The sequence below is a fragment of the Hemiscyllium ocellatum genome, chromosome 34 (assembly GCF_020745735.1).
Source record: "Hemiscyllium ocellatum isolate sHemOce1 chromosome 34, sHemOce1.pat.X.cur, whole genome shotgun sequence".
Lineage (NCBI taxonomy): Eukaryota > Metazoa > Chordata > Chondrichthyes > Orectolobiformes > Hemiscylliidae > Hemiscyllium > Hemiscyllium ocellatum.
The window spans coordinates 30641865-30663831 of NC_083434.1; the positions used below are offsets into that span (position 1 = coordinate 30641865).

The 21967-nt window shown below is 42.1% G+C and overlaps 1 protein-coding gene across 2 annotated transcripts in view; it reads right to left on the bottom strand.

The window, feature by feature from the left end:
- The window catches only part of exoc2 (exocyst complex component 2), a 322358-nt gene extending 310782 nt beyond the window's left edge, over positions 1-11576 (bottom strand). Inside the window, exon 1 of one of the 2 annotated variants that reach the window (XM_060850316.1) lies at positions 11504-11576. The gene's annotated coding sequence lies outside the window, so the exon portion shown is untranslated. Of the gene's footprint in view, positions 1-11310; positions 11369-11503 lie in introns of those variants that run through there. The other variant, XM_060850315.1, reaches the window with a different exon arrangement.
- Between the last annotated feature and the right edge of the window lie 10391 nt (positions 11577-21967).

Here is a 21967-nt window from a genome sequence, read left to right on the forward strand (position 1 = left end):
AAGCTAGAATGTTCATTTTCAGACATTTCGTCACCATACTAGGTAAAATCAGTGAGTCTCCGGTGGTATGGCCTGCTTTTTATTTGTATTTAGGTTTCCTTGGGTTGGTGATGTCATTTCCTGTTCATTTTCTCATGGGATGGTAAATGGGATCTAAGTCAATGTGTTTGTTAACAGAGTTTTGGTTGGAATGCCATTCTTCTAGGAATTCTTGCACATGTCTCTGTTTGGCTTGACCTAGGAATGATGTGTTGTCTCAGTCGAAGTGGTGTCTTTCCTCATCTGTATGTAAAGCTCCAATTGTGGGTATTAGGATGATGACAGTCTCACTACCCAGAACACCAATTTACAGATTAGCCAAGGGACTACACCAAAATACTTGATGATTCACACCACTCCACCCAAGAATTCCTGAAGACCAAAGACACGAAGTTAAAACAGGATGAAATAATGGTCTCGTTTAATATAATAGCCCTATTCACATTCATCAACATCAACCTCACCAAGGAAACACTGACTACAGTATTAAAAGAACCAAAGACACATACACCAAACACCACCAACTTCATTAGCAAGGACAATATCACCAAGCTAGTGGACCTATGCCTTACCACCCAGTTCACCTTCAACAACAAAACCTACAGACAAACCAATGGGACACCCATGGGATCTCCAATTCCAGGGTTCTTAGCAGAGGCAATAATTCAGAGACTCGAACAAATAGCTCTGTCAACCATCCAACCCAAACTTTGGGTCCGCTACGTGAATAATACCTTTGTCATCACTAAACAAAACATATTCGAGGAAACCTTCAAAGCCATTAATAATACCCCTACTGGCATAAAATTCATTAAAGAGGAGGAAAACAATAACTGCCATTCCTGTATGTTGCAGTAGAGCGAACAGCCAATGGGAAACTTCCAACCAGTGTCTATAGGAAAACAACACATATGGACCAAATACTGAACTACAGAAGCAATCACCCCCAATACTCAAACTGAAATGCATTAGAACATCATTCCAACAAGTCATCATACACTGCAGCAGAGGAAATCACCTATACAGTGTATTCAAAAAGAACAGGCACCCAATGAACACAGTCTGCCGTTTTCTCAGCAACAAATCCAAACAAGCTGACAAAACGCGTCTAGAAACCAGAGCCACTCTTCCCGACATCAAAGTCATCTCAGAAAGGACTGCCAGACTACTCAGACCTCTTGGCATCATAGTAGCCCACAAACCCACCAACACACTAAAACAGCAGCTAATGAACTTGAAAGACCCTATACAGACAATAAGCAAAACTACTGTCATTTACGAAATACCTTACAAGAACAGCAACAAACACTACGTTGGACAAATAGGCAGAAAGCTAGCCACCAGGATATATGAACATCAACTAGCCACAAAAGGACATGACCCACACTCACTAGTATCTTTACATACAGTTGACTGGGACAACACATCCATCCCAGGACAAGCCGAACAAACAGAGACACACGCAAGAATACCTAGAAGCATGGCACTCCAATGGGAACTCTATCAACAAACACATTGACTTGGATCCCATTTATCAACCCGTCCAAAGAACAGGAAATGACATCACCACAGAAAATTATATTGCCAACCCATGGAAACCTAATATAAGTAAAAAGTGAATCATATCATCAGTGCTGTACCAGAGGCTCACTGATGTTACTTAGTATGGTGACAAAATGTCTGAAAACGAACCTTCCAGCTCAGTAAGCAAACTTACCCCCAGAACCTCAACCTGAGCTACAAATCTTCTCAAAACCTGCAGTAATAATGTGGGTAAGTGTGAGAAATTCCACTTTATTAGCAAAAATAGGAAGGCAGATTATTATTTCATGGCTGAAAATTGAGAGGGGAATGTTCAAAAATATCCAAGTGTTCTTGAGCACCAGTCACTAAACGTAAGCATACAGGTGCAACAGGCAATAAAAAAAAAGCAAAATGTATGCTGACATTCATAACAAGAAGATTCAATCTTTAAAAATGTTGTAATTGTATCAGCCTCCACCACGTTCTTTGGCAGCTCATTCCACATGCATACCACCCTGTCCTTGAAAACCTTGCCTCTTAGATCCTTTTTAAAACTGTCTCTTCTTACACTAATCTTATGCCCTCTAGTTCTGGACTCCCCCATCCCAGGGAAAAGACCTTGTCAATTTATCCTATCCATGCCCCTCATGATTTTATAAATGTCTATAAACCCCTCAGCCTCCGGCATTGCAGGGAAACAGCCCCAGCCTATTCAGCCTCTGCCTAAAGCTCAAATCCTCCAATCCTGGCAACATCTTTTTCTAAATCTTTTCTGAACACCTTAAAGTTTCACAATGTCCTCCCTATAGGAAAGAGACCAGAATTCTCACAATATTTCAAAAATGGCCTCACCATTGTCCTGTACAGGCACAACATGACCTCCCAACTCCTATATGAAATGCTCTGACCAATAAAGGAAAGCATACCAAACGCCTTCTTCACTATCCCATCTACCTGTGACTCCACTTCCAAGGAAATATAAACCTGAGCTGCCAGAGGAAGAGATGGAGGCTGGTACAATTACGATATTTAAAAAGCATCTGGATGGGTATGGGTACATGACCAGGAAAGATTTAGAGGGATATAGGTCAAGTGCTAGCAAATGGAACTAGATTTAGTTTAGGATATCTGTCAGCATGGACGAACTAGAACGAAGGGTCTGTTTCCATGCTGGACATCTCTATGATTCTAAGTACTTAATGCAATTATACAGGGTATTGGCAAGGTATATCTGGAATATCATGTGAAGTTTTGGTCTCCTTATTTGGAGGACGGATGTTCTTGCTATAAAAGGAGTGTGATAAATTACCAAATTGGTCACTGGGATGGCAGGACTAATGTATGAGGAAAAATTGAGTCTGTTAGGATGGCATTCAATGGACTTCAGGAGAATAAGGGGAATCTCATGGAAACCTATAAAATTCTGAGAGAACTAGACAGGTTATATGCAGGAAAGATGTTCCTGGTGATGGGTTGTCCTGAACCAGGAATTCAGTTTAAAAAGTAAGGGGTAAACGTTTTAGGACTAAAACAAGGAGAAATTTCTTCACCTAGAGTGGTAAGCCTGTTGAATTCATTACCACAGAAAATGTTGAGGCCAAAACATTGAGTACTTTCAAGAAAGAGATACATAAAAGAAAAAAAAACAATACAGCAAAGGAACAGGCCCTTCAGCCCTCCAAGCCTTCCCCAACACATTTTGCCCTCTCATACTAAAATGGTCTTCACTTACAGGATCTGTATCCGTCTATTCCCATCCTATTCATGTATGCACGCAGGTGCTTCCTGAGTACTGCTAATGTGTTGTACCACCTCCTCTGGCAGCGTGTTCCAGGCACACACTACCCTTTGCATGAAAAACTTGCATCTTAGAAAAGGTATAGAAGACATAGAGCACAGATTCACCAAAACATCAGGTCTTAATGAAACCATTCTACAAACTCCTCAAGTAGGCTAGTTTTGCCCACTTAACTTTTCTAATCAATAAGATGACAAAGTCTTTGTAATAATTGAATGACAAGCTCTTATATCTTCCTTTATACTTGGTCTTATGGTCCTGTTAAGGAACCAGCAGACCACTCCCATGATAAGCCATCCTCCACCTTTCCCTAGCTTACTGTTATTGGAAATATCCTCTACCCTTCAAGATTCATGACACATTGTCATGCTGCACTCATGTCTCTGTAATAGCTATAACTGCATTTATTTATGGTAACATTTATCGGCTTTGAACGCTCTGTGCATACAGATATTATCTTTGTACCCTCTATGCTTACCTATTGACTTACTCTTAAATATATGTACCCTCTATCCCTTCCTATCAAGAACAGTTTATCATTTCCCATATTAATATTTTTTCTCTAGCCTTGTCTATTTATCACAAATTGCTTTATCACATTAATCCAGTTTTCTTCCCTGGCCTCCAGTACTTAGTTTAAAGCGTTCTCTAGATCCACAGTTACATAGCTCAACTGAATTAGAAATCTAAACCAAAGATTTGCAAATATCCTGCAATTGTCATCAATTGAATTTCATCAACAGAAATTCAAAAGAAACTGAGAGAAGTCATGTGATTTTTGTTGCCTGAATTCATCCCTTGACCCTCAGAAGTGTTGTTTCTTTTCTCCTTTTGCATAATTCTTTCCTCACCCATAATAACATTGCAGAATCACGCATGTCTTTGCCTTGTGTGTGTAAGGGTCTGAGAAAGGACATACTTCATTTAATTCAGCTGGTTGACAAGCACAATTTGCCACTTGTTTGAAGGATATATAATCAATGCCTTGTATTTGAGTTTATTGAAAAGCCTGGTGAAAGTCATATTTGGTCTTAATAGCAGTTATAAAGTGGAAAAAAATGGCAATTTTTGATCACTATATAAGTCAGCTACACTTGCGGTGCTGTTCAGTAAATAGTGGGGCTTAATTTTCAGCGCACTCCTCCTGTCAGAGTCGTAAAACTTCAAACTAATTCTCTTTTGGGTTATCCAGAATGGGAGAGGGACTAATTCGGAAATTAGAGCCAGGTTATTTCAGGATTAAAGAAGAAAGAACTTTTTCAAACAAAAAGTAATGCAAATCTTAAAATCTTAATCTCATAAATCTGGATTCTGGTACTTTCACAACTGAGGGATTAGATTTTGTTAGGCAAGAATATTTGAGAAGTTAAATGAAAATACTTCTATGAAAATCTGTCAAATATATATTGAACATCAAGGAACACCACATAACTAGGTTTTCATGATTTTGATACATTACTTCTTCCGGATAAAAAGGCTGATTAAGTGTAGTTTTCCTTCCTTTTCTGAAACTGTAGATTTACTTATCATGAGAATGCCTTCATTGGCTGCATAACCTGTTCATCTCAAATAAAAGCAAATTACTGCGGATGCTGGAATCTGAAACCAAAAAAGAAAATGCTGGAAAATCTCAACAGGTCTGGCAGCATCTGTAAGGAGAGAAAAGAGCTGACGTTTCGAGTCTAACTGACCCTTTGTCAAAGCTAAAACAAAAAGGGAGAAATAGGAGGTATTTATACTAGGCTGAGAGAAGGCGAATCATGGCTCCAGAAGCAAAGGTAGCAATAAGCACTCAACACCTCTCTCCAGCAGCACTGACTTACACTCTCTCAAAGCTGTCCTGGTACACAGTTTCATTTCATCCTTCGTACTATTCGACGCCTTAACACCAAACTTTTTCTGTTTCTTGCGGATGTTAAGGAATGCAAGCTTCCACTTCTCATCCACACCCCTGTCCACCCACCACCTTCCAACAGTCCCAATCCCTCGAACCCCAGCTCTTCCAAGCCCAGCCCTTGCCATGTGTTCACCATACCCTCTGACCTTCCCCTCTCTGAGGCTGAGGGTTCTGTTCTCAGCAAAGGACTCAGCTTTGTACCCTTACGCCCCACCTCAGTGAATTCCGGGCTCGACATGATGCTGAGCTTTTCTTCCATTGCCTTCGTGCTCACTTCTTTAGGCAAGAGTCCTCCCCCCCGCTCCACAGATCCTTTCACATCCCTCCAACATTCCACCTCTAATTGGACACCCCCGCCAGGACAATTTCCTGCCCTTGATCTTTTCATTGACAATTGTCACCGGGACATTGGCCGCCTTAATTTCTCTGCCCCTCTTACCCATTTCAACCTCTCTCCATCCAAACTCTCTGCCGTTCGCTCCCTTAGGTCCAACCCCAATCTTGTCATCAAACCTGCTGACAAAGGGGGTGCTGTCATCCGGCATACTGACCTGTACCTCACAGTGGCTAAGCGCCAACTCTCAGATTCCTCCTCCGACCCCCCCTCCCCTCCGAGTCCATCTTTACTCCTCTGGTTCACTCCCTCCCCACCTATAAATCGGGATTCCTCTGATGCCCTGCGACACATTGACAGCTTTCAATTTGCAGGCCCTAACCACCTTCTATTCACCATGGATATGCAATCACTTTACACCTCCATCCCACACCAAGACGGCTTGAAAGCTCTTCGCTTCTTTCTTGAAAAGAGGCCCAAACAAACAATCTCCATCCACCACCACTCTCCTCCGCCTGGCTGAACTTGTTCTCTCTCTCTCTCAACAACTTCTCCTTCAACTCATCCCATTTTCTCCAAATCAAAAGTGTAGCAATGGGTACCCGCATGGGTCCTAGCTATGCCTGCCACTTCATGGGGTATGTGGAACATTTCTTGTTCCAGGCCTACCCAGGTCCCCTCCCACAACTGCTTTATCGGTACATCGATACTATTGCAGTGCGGCTTCATCATGCTCTCGTCCTGACTTGGAAAAATTCATAAACTTCACTTCCAGTTTCCATCTCTCGATCACCTTCACCTGGTCCATCTTTCCAGAAATAGTCTATCCACTAATATCCTTTATAAGCCTACTGACTCCCACAGCTATCTGGACTACATATCTTCTCACCCTACGTCCTGTAAGGACTCTATCACTTTCTCTCAGCTCCTTCGCCTCCGCCGTATTTGTTCTGATGAGGCCAATTTCCAAAGTGGTACTCTTAATATGTGCTGTTTCTTCTCCAACCGTGGCATCCCACCTACAGTTGTTGACAGGGCTCTCAACAGCATGCGGTCCATCTCCTGCATCATGGCCCTCACCCCATCCCTCCCCTCCCAGAACAAGGATAGGGTCCCTCTTGTTCTCACCTTTCATCCCACCAACCTTCACATGCAAAGAATAATCCTCCGCCATTTTCGCCAACTCCAACACAACACCACCACTAAACACATCTTCCCTTCCCTCCCCCTGTCTGCATTCCGCTGAGATCGTTCCCTCCGGGACAACCTAGTCCACTCCTCCATTACACCTAACACCTCTCCCATCACACACTGCACCTTCCCATGCAATCACAGAAGGTGCAATACCTGCCCCTTTACCTCTTCCATGCTTACCATCCAAGGCCCCAAACACTCATTTCAGATTAAGCAGCGTTTCACTTGTACCTCTTTCAATTTGGTTATTGCATTTGTTGCTCCCAATGTGGTTTCCTCTATATCGCAGTGACAAGATGCCGACTAGGTGATCGCTTTGTTGAGCACCTTCGGTCTATATGCAATCATATCCCGGACCTTCCCATTGCTTGCCACTTCAACATACAATCCAGCTCCCATGCCCACATATCTGTCCTTGGACTGCTGTGATGTTCCAGTGAAGCTCAATGCAAACTGGAGGAACAGCATCTCATCTTCCGACTAGGCATGTTCCACCCTGCCAATTTAACAGCTTCAGATGATTATCAGAATGTTTTCATTCTGCTCCGTAATTTTATTTCGTTTATTTTATTCACCTGTTTTTAATATTTTTTTTCACTATTCTGTACCTCATATTTCTCGATTGTCTCTGTTTCTCTCGCTCCCCACTATTGCCTTTTTCCTCTCCTCTTCTCCCTTTGCTACCCTTCTCCCCTGTTTTCCATTTTGTCTCTGCTTCACTCATTTCCGCCCCCCCCCCCATAATTTGTCACATAGCACTGGCTTCATTGCTCCCTTTTTTTTAAAACTTTGACAAAGGGTCAGTTAGATTCGAAACGTCAGCTCTTTTCTCTCCTTACAGATGCTGCCAGATCTGCTGAGATTTTCCAGCATTTACTCTGTTCATCTCAAAGCTGAGTTTCTGACCTGCACATTCTTTATCACACAAAAAAAAACATACACCTCATTCGAATGTGACCCAACTCTAAGTTTACTTTAGCTCACCCAAAGAAAACCTTATGGTCATCGTTACCTTCAAATTAAAGTACTGAAGCATCTTCCCTGCAAGCCATCAATTCTTTTCAACTTTAGCTCATTCAGTACTCTGTTACCTGGACTATTTCTCACTCACTCATTCACTGTTCCTGTATGATACCCAGTTTCCCATGTCTCAAATTCAAAATTCTCATTGTTGTGTTGAAATCCTCTCTCAAACACCTCCAAATCCACATCTTTTCAAGCTTGATGTTCTCTTGCCCCAACCTACGTTTGTCCCTTCTTTTGCACCACCTGTGTTAAAGTCCAGCTGCCTGGATTGCCAGTCAGAGTCTTACAGCATGGAAACAAATAGTTCAATCCAACTCTTCCTCACTGACTAGACCATCTCAATCTGACCCAGTCCCATTTTTCAGCATTTGGTCCATATCTCTCTAAACCCATTCAATTCATATATCCACCCAGATGTTGTAACTGTACCTTCCACCACCACTTCCTCTGGCAGCTCGTTCCATATGTGCATTATTCTCCGCGTTAAAAAAATTACCATTCAGGTCATTTTTAAATCTATCCCCCTCACCTTAAACCAATGCCCTCTAGTGTTAGACTCGCTCATCCTAGGGAAAAGACCTTGGCTATTCATCCTATCCATGCCCCTCATGATTTTATAAACCTCTACAATGTCATCCCATCAGCCTGATGCTCCAGGGGAAAAAAAACTCCGCCTACTTAACCTCTCCCTATAACTCAAATCCTTCAGTCTTGGTAATATTCTAGTACATCTTTTTCTGCACCCTCTCAAGGCAATCAGAATTGAAGACAGTATTCTAATGGCCTCAGTAATGCCCTGTACAGCCACAACAAGACATCCCAAATCCTATATCAATATTCTGACCCGTGTAGGCAAGCATGCCAAATGCCTTCTTCACCAGCCTGTCCACCTGCAATGCCACTTAGAGTCATAAAAAACAATTCACCTGTACCCTCAAATACCTTTCCAAACTTCTGTCTCTGCAGCTCCTCTGCCATTCTCCCAATGCATCCACCAGAAATGCTTTTTGACAACAATCAACTGGACCTGATCAAAGATTTATTGCCCACAGCAAACAAAACCATACATAAATCAATATTTATTGTATTCTGACTAATCCATTGTGTGAGCAGATTAAGTAGGTTGTGTTAAGATCCACTGCAGTATGCACCATAAGTCGAGCCCTGCTATTCCCAGAGTCATACCTAATATTAAAGGTGGTTTCATAGTATGCACAGTACTCCAATTTATCTTATATTCAGACCAAGGCTGATGGAAAGCACAGATTAAATTTCTGCACTGAACGTGAATTATCTTTATTTTAACAAGTGAAAACTAATTAGGTACAAGTAAACAGAGATAAACCATTTACATGCAACACTTAACTAAATTCTAATTCCCTTTTGCGCACACACACAAACTGTCTTCACAATGTGCATGCAGGAAACTGATATTATATTTTCACAGAATGTTGCAGATTTGCAGCAAGACAACAAGAAATAAGAGTAAAAAGTGAGGTCTGCAGATGTGGAGATCAGAGCTGAAAATGTGTTGCTGGTTAAAGCACAGCAGGTTAGGCAGCATCCAAGGAACAGGAAATTCGACGTTTCGGGCCAGAGCCCTTCATCAGGAATCAAGAAATAAGAGCAGACCTAGACTTATTCTAGTGGCCAGAGAAAACAATGCCAGAATGAGAAAGTAGCCACTGTAGATAATTTTCTGGCTATGACTAGATAAGTACGTGCAATCTTTTTAAGTTAGACAACCAATATAAATACTTTAGCTGCAAGGGCAGGTCAGAGATTTGGAATCATATAGTGAGCAGGTTTACCCCACCAGAACCTGGTCACCATCTATAAGGCACAAATAAATGGGTGGAACTGAATACTCTTCACTCACCTGGATGAATGCAGCTCCAATAACACCCAAGGAGTTTTATACCACTAGGCCAAAGCAGCCCCCTTCACTGGCATCACATTCACACCCTCCATCACTGACACTCAGTAGGAGCAATGTGTACTACCTATAAGTTGCACTGCAGAAATTCACCAAGGGTCCTTAAACAGCATGTTCCAAACTCAAAGACTATCATTAAGAAGTACAAAAACAGCAGCTCTGTGGAAACACAATGACCTGCAAGTTTCTCCCTAATCTGTACAATGAATTATTAAACTCCAGCCAGAACAAAAGAACATTGTTTACTGCAATCGAACAGGCTTTATTCCAAAGCTGTGCACTCTAAGAACCTGAAACAAGTCTGAACAACCAGACTAATGGCTTAGTGTGACTTCCAGTGCTCTCATGACACAGCTTGTTGGGACACTGATACAGCATAATACCCAGTAATACTATATAACATCCAATAATAATACATAACCTCATTCAAATCACACTATACTGAGCTGGAAATATACCGTTATCCTTTACTGTTGTTGGGTCAAAACCTAAAATGCCCTTCCTAACAGTATTGTAGACATATCCACACCAAATAGATTGCTGCAGTTCAAGAAGGCAGCTCACCATCACTCTATCAAGAACAACTATGAATAAGCAATAAATGCGAGCCCAGTTAGTGGTGCCCATATCCTACGAGTGATTTTTTTTTATAGAAGTGTTACCATTGTACATTATAGAAACATCAAATCATAAGAATAAAACCTAGCTGTTAACATACTGCATGCACGTATCAGCTTTCTAACTACATCTTTCCCCAAACTAGCCAGGATGAAAACAACCTGGAGATCTCAATATCAAGACAGATTCTTTTTGATTTGTGCTTAGCATTGAAAGAAAGTTATATTGCTTTTTATAACAAGTAGCAATTACTTTTTTGTGGGTTTATAACTTCCAATGAGTGGCAAACAGAAAAATCACCAAATTAGTCAACTAACAAATATTTCATTTAGCTACCATTAATCAAAAGATTAAAAATTAACAGCTCAACATACACATCTTGTCCTCAGATATACTTATACATATACTCAGATATACATTATACTTTCATGACAGCAATAATCATCTTACAACCAAGAATACCTCAAATAATACATTATACATTATTACACCTAACTTACGAAACCTAAGATGACTCCAACCGCTTTTATGATGAAAGGAATAACCTGGATCCAGACATCTACTACGCGTTTCAAGATTACTTCTCTACACATCACTACTGCTCCAGCACCAGGTGAGGGTACCATGAATGCCCCACCTTTTCCCTTCACCTGAGGTGTGGTGAGCCTCATGTTAAACCATCACCAGTCGTCTCTCTGCTATGATCTGGTAAGACTATCGCGACTTTTCTGCTCGTGGTAGCCTGGCTCAATCAAATAAATAGCTGGACAGTGAAATCAAAGCATTAACTAAGACGTGCTTCAACACACTGAAGTGAACCTCTCAGTTTTGGTTTTGCCCGGGCAGTGTGCACTATCTCCTGCAATCGGAATTGAGTTTCTTTTCGTGAGTTCAGGGGGAACTACCGATGGAAGCAGGTGTGTAATACAAAGGTCGGAAATGACCTGAACCTGGAGGCGGCCCAACCTCCAGCTCCGTCCCGGAGGAGCCCGACCCGAGCCCACCCACACAGCGCGAGCCCGGCTGGACCAAGACCGGTAAGTTCCCGCTTCCACTGCCGGCAATCAAGGCATCGTGGAGACCGAGCGTTTGTCCCAGTCCCTCCGCTCCCTCCTCCTCCTCCTCCTCCTAACTCACTCAGTAGTTCGCTTCAGCTATCTCACTCGCGTCGCTCCATCACCGGCCGCACGGAAACAACATCCGGGTCAAGCTGTAAATCACCGCCGGGGGTCACTGAGCGCTCACGTGGCCTGTGTGACTGAGGTCAGCTTCTTGTTGCCAGGGAGACTCTTGATGGATCTGAAGCGCGGTGCAGTTGGTGGTGTACTTGCTTCGCCACGCTCGAGGCTATCTGTTCAAATTCTCGCTATGGAACTCAGGTACTAAACACTAAGACTAAAGGGGAGTGAATGTGTCAGAGATTCGCAACAAAATCGTGAGGGGCCACTATTAGACACAGAAACACCCTTTTCAAAATAACAGTCGCCAGACCTGAGTAACTCCATTCACACACCACCTGCCTAACTCTGTTCTCTCTCCATTGACCTACGGAGTTTATTTCCCCCCCCACCAATTTCTGGGTTTTTTTATATCTGATTTTCGGCATCTGCAGCTTCTTTTTGTCCATCACTTAAAGGTCAGCCTCTATATCCCTCCTTCCCTCCCAGAGACTAATGCCACAGAGTCCTGTTGTGTGGGTGGACAAAACGTCAGTGTATTCAAGCATCACCCAAATCATGATTCTTGGCTGGGGCCATGTAAAGCTAAATTCTCTCCCAGATTCAGTCATTTGCTTGCTGAATGGCAAATACGGATTAGATAAGATTCCCTACAGTGTGGAAACAGGCCCTTCAGTCCAACAAGTCCACTCCGACCCTCCGTAGAGTAACCCACCCCCTGACTAATGCACCTCACACTATAATTTAGCATGGCCAATTCACCTGGCCTGCACGTTTTTGGATTGTGGGGGGAAACCAGAGCACCCAGAGGAAACCCACACAGACGCAGGGAGAATGTGCAAACTCCACACAGACAATTGCCCGAGGCTGGAATCAAACCTGAGACCGTGGTGACGTGAGACAGCATGGCTAACCACTGCACCACCGTGCCACCAACTCGCAAGCACCCATGAAAGATGAAACCCCAGCATGTACACCTAGGACACTGAGAAGAAGCAACTTTGGTTCCACTGTGGGTAGCCATGGCCTGCTCCCTCCCTCCTCATGATCCTCATGTTTGCTGATTACAATGTTGCAACAAATGGAACCTGAAGCTAGACAGAAAGAACCAGCTAGGAGAAAGTGAGAACTGCAGATGCTGGAAATCAGAGTCAAAAAGCGTGGTGCTGGAAAAGCACAGCTGGTCAGGCAGCATCCAAGGAGCAGGAGAGTCAGCATATCAAGTGTAAGCTCTTCATCAGTTTATGCTCGAAACGTCGACTCTCCCACTCCTCAGATGCTGCCTGACCGACTCTGCTTTTCCAGTACCACACTTTTTGACTGAAAAAGAACCACCTGTCTGCCCATTTGGGTACATGTTCCCAAGCCCTACAAACTGCTTCCTGCGGAAGTGCTATTTACCCTGCAGTCACATTATAAGCAAGAGTAGCTGCTGAGCACCCCTACGAGTCTGTCATTGAGTAAGCATTAACCTCAAATGTACATATGCTTTCTCCTACAATTACACATTATAAATAGCTTTTTCCATATATGAACCATGATCTATATGTACAGTACCAGTTTACAACATATTTATTTGCTTAAAATGATATTTCAAATTCTACAGATTGCTTTCAATACCTGGAGATTTATGCCAAACACAGGAGACTCCTAGAACGGTTTTCAATCAGATTTTCACCTCAAGGTTTCAGCTTCCCTCTCAGATAAATGTAAATCATCCCCCACTAGTTTTTTTTCAAAGACAAGTGACAGCATTCTCACCAGTGTCCAAATCAATATAAGACCATAAGATGTAGGAACAGAAATAGCCCACTCAACCCTTGAAGTCCGCCTTTCTATGTGATTATGGCTGATTCTGATAAGCCTCAAATTCACTCCCTGCCTAATTCTCATAATACTTGGTTCCCATGCAGCAAAGAATTCCACAGAATACTACCATCTGAGAGAATAAAATCATCCTCATCTCGGTTCTAAATGGGCAAACCCAAACTCGGAGATTATGCAAAATAAAAACCAAAAGCACAGATGCTGTAAATCAGAAACAAAAACAAAAGTTGCTGGAGAAGCTCAGTACGTCTGGCAGCATGTCTGAAGCCAATCAGAATTAACATTTCAGGTTCAGTGAGCCTTCCTCAGTTCTGAGGAAGCATCACCAGACCCGAAACATTATCTCTGATTTCTCTTCACAGATGCTGCCAGACCTGCTGAGGTTTTCCAGTAACTTCTGTTTTTTGTTTCTGAGATTATGCACTTAGTTCCTGACTCCCCCACAAGGGGAAATGATCTCTCTGCATTTACCCTGTCAAGTTCCTTCTAATCCTTCTAAACTACAATAAGTACAAGCCCAAGCTACTCCAGCTCTGTTTGTACGAAAATGTCTGCATATTCCTGATCAACCTTGTGAGCCTTTTTTGGACTGACTCCAATGCCAGTATATCTTCCCTTAGATAAAAAGCCCAAATCTGTTCAAGGTATAAACAGCTTCTTAAAGGAAAAAAGAGAGGTGGAGAAATTTAGAGACAGGTTCTGACCTGAGCAGCTGAAGGATCTACCAATAGTTGAGCCAGTAAATTTGTGAATATGTAAATTGGACAGAAGTAACAAAGATATGAAGCAAGGACAGATGCTGTAAATCTAATAGAAACTTACAAGATAATGCATGGCTTAGAAACGGTGGATGCTGGGATGTTGTTTCTGTTAGGCGAGGAGCATAGGACCCATTGGCACAGCCTTAGAATTAAAGGGGATCAATTTAGAATGGAAGTGAGGAGACATTTCTTTAGCCAGAGAGTGATGGGCCTGTAGAATTCATTGCCACAGTGCGCAATGGAGACCAGGACGTTAAATGTCTTCAAGGCAGAGATTAATACATTCTTGATCTTGCTTGGAATTAAGGGCTATGGGGAAAGTGTGGGTAAGTGGAGTTGAAATGCCAATCAGCAATGATTAAATGGCGCGTGGACTTGATGGGCCAAATGGCCTTACTTCCACTCCTCTGTCTTATGGTCTTATGGTCTAATGACATGCATCATTGGAAACAATGATGGTTATTTTAAAACCAAGGCATTGCTCAACCAAGTGTAAATCAACTACATCGAGGGTAATGAAGAGGGTAACAGACTTGGTGCAAGTTAGGATATGGGCTGCTGTTTTAGAATGCATTTATTCTTAAGTGGAAGAGAATGAACATTGTGAACTATAGAGGAAACAAAGGCATGTAAAACTTCTTCAGTAAATGACCTGAGGCAGCAGCAGTAAGCCATGTTTATTCATGTAAACTGATGTATAGATGTCCTATCCTTACAGATAGTAGCTACAAAGACAGCATGAGATGACTTTTGTACAGACAAATATCATTTTTACGGGTTAGATTTTAAAATATTGTGAAGGATTTGTTTTAGAGAAAGCTGGGTGAGGCAGTCTTTCTGGAACAGTGACCTAATCCAGTGTGTGTCAGAGAGCAGGAATGCTCTGGAAAGTTGATGGAAAATTGTTTATACTGGGGTGGTTTATGACAGGTGAAGTGAACACTGAAGGCATTAAAGTTTGCAGTTTAGGATAATCAAGATTAATTTTTGGTTTAGAATACCCATACATTGAAGACAGAATCTTCCCAGTTCCTGAAAGACAGGGCATTAACAAGAATGTTGAGTAATGTGGGTGAGATTGGCAGTAATGAGATTCTCAATATCAAGAGGAAAATATCTGATCCTCCAATAATAGTCCGTAAGATTCATCTACATCCTATAATCTTTTGTCCTCCATGCCATTTCCAACAGAGGAGCAAGGCACAGTTTTGCTGTAGATTGAGGATATCCCAGAACACTGTCATAGAATTATGTCCACTGCTGGAATTGGAGCTGCAGCACTTCTTCTTATTCATTTAGAGGATGAGGGCATTTCTGGCTAGGCTTGCAGTTATTGCCCAGAGGGCAGTGAAGAACCAACCACATTGCTATGGGTCTGCAGTCACATGTAGGCCAGACCAGGTAAGGATAGCAATTTTCTTCTGTAAAGGGCATTAGTGAACCAGAAGGGTTCAACTATCGACAATGGATTCGTGATCATTACTTGACCCCTAAATCCAAATTTTTACTTTTAAACTTAAATTCAGATTCCACCATCTGCAATAGGAGAATTCAAACCCAAGTGCATAGAACATTACCTCATCTCTGAATTAACAGCCCAGCAATAATACCACTAAGCCAATGTCTTCCATCTATGTGGAGGGGTGGGTGGCTGTCAAAGTTGCGCTAAACTTGCATGCAACTGCTGCTTCTAAGGAGCCACTGGGAACCTATATGGGACCTGACAACCTTTGATCCACAAATGTATTAAGATTCTTTCTGATCACACTGCTTTATCTCATTTCCCAGTGACAAAATCAGTACTGCAGCTCAGACTTTGGCAACATATCTGGCATCCTTCAGGTGCAGAGTGCTATAGATTGTGTACATGTTGCATTGAGAGTGCCATCTCATAATATGATTGACTTTCATTCCATTAGTGCGCAGGTCATTTGTGGCCATTGGTACCACAACATAGAGATCTGCACCATGAGGTGTGTACACTCGAGAAGTCTCATTTACTGCTTTGTTCCAAGGGCTGAATGCTTAACAAAGATGGTTACTGGTTGCTAACTCCTGCAACCATGGCTGATGACTTCATTATGTGGTCCCCTGACCGAGTCCAATGTAACCCATTCTTCTGCAGGGCCATTATGGCAAAGACGATAAGTTTGTTGAAGGTGATGTTCCAATGTTTGGGTTGTTTTTAGGATTTTTCTGTGCACTCCACGTAGAGTGTGCAATATAATCCTGTTTGTATCCTGTGCCTTGCAGAACTGGGACAAGGGCTGAAGAACTGGAAGAGCGGGAGCACTATTCAGAATGGGAAGTTGAGGACATTGAGCAAGAACATCACCTTCTGCATACTAGACCACTGTAATGCCATGTGCAACAAGCCAAAAAGGACTTAATTGACTCCTGGTTCCAAAAGATTAGAGATAGGTGCAGTCATTAGCCATTGACTATAAATTTAGTGGTGCCCAATAGGCAAACAGTCCTTGTCTTTTCTCTGAAGCAAATGTAGCTTTTGTTTGCCAATTCATTGCTTTGGATTTTAGTGAGTAAAAGTGAACATTTTCAACCATTTGAAGGCTTTCCAGTATGTGATGGTCCCACATTGAACAGTGGGGCAATGTTAGGTTATAGTAGACATTGGATGGAATAGCACTCCTTTAGGTAAAAACAATGACTGCAGATGCTGGAAACCAGATTCTGGATTAGTGGTGCTGGAAGAGCACAGCAGTTCAGTCAGCATCCGAGGAGCAGCCAAATCGACGTTTCGGGCAAAAGCCCTTCATCAGGAAGAAAGGCAGAAAGCCTGAAGCATGGAGAGATAAGCTAGAGGAGGGTGGGGGAGGGGAGAAAGTAGCATGGAGTACAATAGGTGAGTGGGGGAGAGAATGAAGGTGATAGGTCAGGGAGGAGGGTGGAATGGATAGGTGGAAAAGAAGGTAGGCAGGTAGGACAAGTCGTGGGGACAGTGCTGAGCTGTAAGGTTGGAACTAGGTTGAGATGGAGGAAGGGGAAATGAGGAAACTGTTGAAGTCCCCATTGATGCCCCGGGGTTGGAGTGTTCCGAGGCGGAAGATGAGGCGTTCTTCCTCCAGGCGTCTGGTGGTGAGGGAGCGGCGGTGAAGGAGGCCCAGGACCTCCATGTCCTCGGCAGAGTGGGACGGGGAGTCGAAATGTTGGGCGACAAGGCGGTGTGGTTGATTGGTGCGGGTGTCCCGGAGATGTTCCCTAAAGCACTCTGCTAGGAGGCGTCCAATCTCCCCAATGTAGAGGAGACCGCATCGGGAGCAATGGATGCAATAAATCATATTAGTGGATGTGCAGGTAAAACTTTGATGGATGTGGAAGGCTCCTTTAGGGCCTTGGGTGGAGGTGAGGGAGGAGGTTTGGCGCAGGTTTTGCAGTTCCTGCGGTGGCAGGGGAAAGTGCCAGGATGGGAGGGTGGTTTATAGGGGAGCATGGACTTGACCAGGTAGTCACAGAGGGAGCACTCCTTTAGACAGGGTTCTAAAGTGGGAAGACACTGAGGAGGGTAATCTGTGTAATTGTTCCTTGAAAAACAACAGATCTACAAACGTACACTTGTATTTGGAATGAGGTGTCGACCATGCCACATATCTGCCCTGAGAAGCATTTGATTTTTGTTCCGTTCTCACTGCGCACATTGAAGTGCACTCCTGATTGATAACATTTGATCTGGTGCTCAGCTGGGCTTTAAAAATAATACTATAAGTCTGAGGGTTTCCAGGCAATGGTGAGTGCTTCCCCCTGCAGTGAGAGGGAAGGTAGGATGAGTGGGGTGACATGGAAAGTGGTGAATTGCTGATGTGGTGAATTTCAGAGACAACATGGGAAATCTTCCTCAGGCTTACAGAAAGAACCCTCCAAGAAACTTGCCAAAATTGCACTAGCTGACTTCTAGTAAAATTCAGTTCTGAAAGTTTTAGGGTGTTTGGAGAAGACCTGACTAGGGTCAGAATTAAGTATGATTAATCTTCTAGAAATTTTTTTCTGGACCAATTAAGGAAGTAACTCAGTAGAAAATGGTTTGTGCAACTTAGAGAGCAGAAACGTTAGTTGGGTTTGAAATCTGCTGGTATTAGAAGCTGAGAGAGTCTTAGCTTTCAGTTTTGTGAGTATTCATGCAAGTTTATAGGGCAGAAACTGTGGTGAATCAGTCAAGTCAAATTTAACAATGTAGAATACAGAGCATGTAAACAGACCTTTTGGTCCAACCAGTCTATGACAAACATAATCCCAAACCTAGTCCCACTTGCCTCCTTCTTTTCCATATCCCTCCAAATCTTTCCTATTCATGTACTTATCCAAATATCTTTTAAACATTGTAATGGTCCCACATCAACTGCTTCCTCAGGACTTTCATTCCATACACAAACCACTTTCTGTGTAAAAAATTTGCCCCTCATGTATTTTTAAAGCTTTCCCGCCTTAAATATATGCCCCTTAGTCTTGAAATCTGAAAAAGACACATCCCATTAACCCTTTCTATACCCCTTATGATTTTATAAACTTCTATAAGGTCACCTCTCAACTTCCCATGCTCCAGTAAAAAAAATCCCAGCTTGTCCAACCTTTCTTTATAACTCAAACCTTCCATGCCTGGCTAGTCTGGCTTACCAATAGAAAGTGAAGAGAAAGATCCATAAGTGGGAGCTGTGATTCTTCCGAATTGGCTCAAATTAATGCTGGACACCATACATCCTGGTAAATCTCTTCTGAATCCTTTAATTTAATTTGAATTTGATTTAAGGTATAATTTGTTGGTATTTCAATTGCTGTAAAATGAAGTTGTTGAAGAATAAATTGAATTTTATGAGTGTTTTTAGATTTTGCTACTTGGATAATTTGGATTGTTTCTTTGTCTTTGTTATAATAATGCTCTGTGTTAAAGAAATTCTGTAGTCTCATATGGCTACATTTCAGTGAATGACCACCAGGTGAACTAAAAATGGTTGCTAAAAGCATATGGTCGATCAGGCCATATTTCATCCTGGGATTAGACTTATCCAGTAGCACCGTCAGCTGACACCGTAACAGAACTCAAAATCTTCCAGTCAGTCAGAGTTGTTTATATTGTGCCCATTTGAAGTCAGACAAATTGTTTCAGGATACTAAATTTTGGTTTAAAAGAATAAACTGTCATTTCTGTTCAATAATAAAATAGCTGGTATGGATTGAAGGCCTTAGCTTGGTAACTCATGAAAAAGGTAAACAATGTTGTGTTTCTGGAGCTACAAGTACCATTTTGATTAAATACAGACGTACAAATTTTCACATCCAAAAGACCTAATGCTTCCTGACTCCTCTGTGTTTTGGACAATTCTGCAAAAGACTGGGCAGTTGGTTTGAAGATTGTTCTTTTACCTCTGGGACCTGTGGTGGAATTCAGCCAAACTGATAACATAAAAGTCTCTTCTACCTCTCTACTCAAGGGAGTAATTAGTGTAAATACTCACTGGAAAATTTTCCATAATTTGACAAGTTTGCAAGAATAGCAGATGTAAGAAATGGAAAGCTGTCACTGACCCAGTGTATTTCAACATGTGCAAGTGTTCATCATCGTGTTGACCAGAGATCTGCTTAAAAATATTTCAATTGACCTATTCGGAAATCTGCATCTGTAGAATTTCCCATGACGAATGCATAGACACTTCCTATTGGATCAAAGACCACTTATCTAAGTTTAGTGTATGGCACACTTAGTGTTTAACGATCTCAAAAATATGTGCAGGATTGCTTTAGGCAACCGAAATTGCCTGATCTACCAGAACGGAACGCTTGTCCACTCTCGGATGCTTGTTCAACCCAGCTGCAGGATGTTTGGTTTCCAACATTAATTGGAGTCAAGTGGGAAGAATCACAGCTCCCAATAGTGGATCTTTCTCTTCACTTTCCATTGTTAAACTAGACTAGCCAACCAATTATTGACCACATCCTGACATGCTGCAAACCTACTTCATTCAGGTACTTGATTATTGAGCCTGTAACAGACAGTTGCTTTGATATGTGGCATAAAGAAACAGTTTCTAAGCCATAAGTTATCCATCACTGGCAGATACAAACTTGTTCCAGCGACAGTGAAACCACAGACTTTAGAAAGTAGAAACGTTTAGCATTTTAAGCAGAAATTTATGTTATCTGCTGCTTTTGTATGCGGTTAGCTGGCAGTCATGTTAGGACTTTCATTACTTCATAACAGAATCAGAAACCCCTACCTTTTGTGTGTTGTAGCCAAATGAAGTTCCATGTGAGAATTCTGTGGCCAGTAAATCACTTTCTGTCTCTCCATTCCTGGCCACATTTCAAGGCAAAAGTCTGGAGTATGATAGTATCATCTCCAATTTCTTCGATGTGTGAATCTCCAACAACACTTGAAGCTCAACACAATCCAGGACAAAGCAGCCCATTTGATTAGCACTCCATCCACAAATTTAAACAATTGCTCCCTCCAAACCTGATAGAATGTGATAGCAGTATTTACCATCTACAAGTTGCACTGCAGCAACTCACCAAAGCTCCTTTGCTAGCATGCTCCAAACCTGCAATCATCATCACCTAGAAGGACATGTGCAGCAGGTGCATGAAAACTCCAGCACCTGCAGGTTCACCTCCCTCTAAGGCATACACAATTCGAACTTGGAATTATATCATTGTTCCTTTATTATTGCTGGGACAAAATCTTGGCAATTCCTTGCGAACTGCACTGTGAGTGTGCCTGCACTACAAGGACTGCAATGGTTCACAAAGACAGCTCACCAGCATCTTCTCCAATGGAAATAAAAATGGGCAATGAATGTTCATCCAGCCAGCACCACACACCCTCTGAAAGAATAATTATTTTAAGAGTCCGTCTAATGGTGAAGAATATATACGGGCAGAGTCAACCAATTTGCAGTCTCATTGAAGAACATTGCCAAGAGTGCCTACTGGGAGTTAGTGCTAATAGTGGGTCTCATAGCTCCACACCCAAATTCCTGACTTGTGCTTTATACAAAACACGAAAATATTTTAAATCCACCCTGTCGTGTTTATAAGCTAAGTTAACTTCACAGTTTTAGTTGCTTTAACTCCAGCCTACTCACACTTCAGAATCCCTAAATGATTATAAGAGACCACACTTCGGTGTTTGTTTGGACTATAAACTGAAATGGAAATTGGACTGCTACACAGCTGAAATTTGAAGAGATTTGCAACATGGAAACATCAAGACATGCATATTTTTAACTATGCCAGACAAATGTTTTTTTGAAGCAGGGAGAGAAGTAATTTGAGACTAAGCAGGACCATGAGTCAGGTAGGTTAGTGAAATTCTACCTAACTGACACCTGGTTGAGTTGTAGTTTGTTACAAAGCAGTAAGTGCAACAGCAGTCAGAAATATCAAGAGCCTGCGAACTGAAGCATCCATCTTTCTTTCTCTATATCTCTACTTTCATGGGGGAGGGGATGGGGTATGGGGTGCAAGCAGGGCAGAGCTATGGAAAGATAGAAAAAGCAAGATAGCTTAAAAGAATAAATTCTAACAAGAAATGACCCAGGTCCACCAGATCAACAATGAAAGTGAAGAACAGCCATCACTTTACAAACGTGAATGTTTAAATTCAAGATCAACTACGTTAGACAATTCAATCCACTTTTGATGTTTGGATGTCTGATCTTCAGATTTTTGACTATAGTCAGTCCCCAACCTTTTTCCACCCATAAGATGTAACTAGTGGGGTGCCACAAGGTTTGGTCCTTGGACCCCAGCTATTTAAAGTCTATATTAATAACTTGGATACAGGGATAGAATGCTTTATAGCCAAATTTGCAGACAACACAATA